The sequence below is a fragment of the Otolemur garnettii genome, unplaced genomic scaffold (assembly GCF_000181295.1).
Source record: "Otolemur garnettii isolate 467f Iridium unplaced genomic scaffold, OtoGar3 scaffold00019, whole genome shotgun sequence".
Taxonomy (NCBI): domain Eukaryota; kingdom Metazoa; phylum Chordata; class Mammalia; order Primates; family Galagidae; genus Otolemur; species Otolemur garnettii.
The window spans coordinates 3395704-3397940 of record NW_003852414.1 but is presented as its reverse complement, the minus strand read 5'-3'; positions in this window follow the sequence as shown (position 1 = coordinate 3397940).

Sequence of the window (2237 nt, the reverse complement as noted above, 5' to 3'; positions counted from 1 at the left end):
TGAAAACCTCTCTAAATAGGTTTTCCTTGACTGAAGAATACAGGAACTATCCAAGGCATGTCTTGTGTTTCTGCCTAGACCTAGAACACCCCATATGACAGAGAAGCAAAAGCTTAGACAGCCCCATAGGTCTAAACTGTGAGCCATGAAGCCCAATACTTCTAACAGGTACCAAGTAGGAGAAAATGTGGGTTGAGAGGCAGGCTGAAGCCAAGGAATGGAACTAGGTGGAGAAGGTTAAAGAGCGTCTCAACTGCTACACAGAGAGTTGAGGAAACCATAGTTCGTGTGACTGTGCAAGCCACTTAAAGAAATGGAATTCATAAGGCCATGATACTACAGGCATGCCATGGAGATAATGTAGCTTTGTGCTACAATAAAGCAAACATCACAAAGAAACAAGTCACATGAATAATGTGGTTTCCCAGTGCCTATAGTTTATGTTTATGCTGTACTGTAGTCTATTAAATGTGCAATATCATAATGTCTAAAAATACAATATACATACTCTAAAAATACTTCACTGCTAAAAAATGTTAACAATCAATCTTAGCACTCTGGGAGGCCAAGGCAAGAAGATTGCTTGAGCTCATGAATTCAAGACCAGCCTGAGTAAGAACCAGACCCTGTCTCTACCAAAAATAGAAAAATTAGCTGGTTGTGTACCTGTAGGTGGTGGGTACCTGTAGTTCCACCTACGTGGGAGGCCAACGCAGGAAGATTGCTTGAGCTCAAGTGTTTGAGGTTGCTCTGAGTTATGTCACCTAGGGTGACAGAGTGAGACTCTGTCTCAAAAAAAAAAATTACAAATTACAAATAAGTAATAAATAAATCAATAAATAAAGAGTTGTCTCATCACCTTTTTGCTGGTTTCACCTCCCTGTTGCTCCTGGTGAAGGCTCTGTGAACATTGTGGAATCACTTGTGGATCACTGTGGATCAGTGCTACTGACTGATAGGGTGGGGGTTGCTGAAGGTTGGGGTGGCTGTGGCCATTCCTTCAAATAAGACAATAAGGAAGTTTGCAGTATCTATTGACTCATCCTTTCATGAATGATTTCTCTATAGCATGAGATACTGTTTGATAGTATTTTACCCACAGCAGAACTTCTTTCAAAACTGAAGTCAGTCCTCTCATGCTCTGACTCTGCTTTGTCGACTGTTTCTATTTCAAGGAATGACTTTCTTTGCTCATTAATAAGAAGCAACTCTTCATCCATTAAAGTTTTATCATGAGCCTGCAGGAATTCAATGACATCTCCGGGCTCCACTGCTAATGTTAGTTTGCTTGCTACTTTTACCACATCATCAGCTACTTTCTCTGCTAAAGTTTTGACCCCCCAAAATCATCAATAAGGATTGGAGTCAATTTGCAAAGTCCTGACAATGTTACTATTTTGATCTCCTCTCATGAATCATGAATGTTTTTAATGGCATCTAGAATGGAGAGTTATTTCTGGAAGGGTTTTCATTTACTTTGCCTAGATTCATCAGAGGAATAACTATCCTAACTATACTTAGGAATAACTAACTATATAAATCTATATAGCAGCTATAGCCCTATGAAGTTTATTTCTTAAATATTAACACTGGTAAGTCAAAATCCCTTCTTGATCCATGGGCTCCAGAACGGATGTTGTGTTAGCAGTTGTGAAAACAGCATTCATCTCCTTGTACTACACCTCCATCAGAGCCCTTGGGTGAACAGGTAGGTGCACTGTCAATAAGCAGTAATATTTTGAAAGGAGTTTTTCTTTGAGAGGTAGGTCTCAACAGTGGGTTTAAAATATTCAGTGAACTATGCTGTAAACATATGTGCTATCATTCAGGCTTGTTGTTTCACTTCTCTTTATTAGTCAAGGGTCCTACCACCCCCTTCTCAGGTTTTCTTGGGGTATTTTGGAATTTCAGATGAACATGAGGTTATAAACTACTAGGTTACAATGTTTGCATTTGTTAAGTAAGCTCTCTGTTGTAGCTATGTCCTGCCCCCAGGAGGTGTGCCATTTACCCTTCCATTGTGTCCATTAGGTGAAAACATACCAATCCCCCTCCTACTCCCTGTCCCCTCACCTTGAATTGAATTGAATTATTCTCTTGTGCAGGCATGCATTAGCTCATCTACTGGCTTCATATTAGTATTGAGTACACTGGATACTTGTGACACTTTACCAAGAAAAATGTGTTTCAACTCCATCCAGGTTAATACAAAAGATGTAAAGCCTCTATCTTCTTAA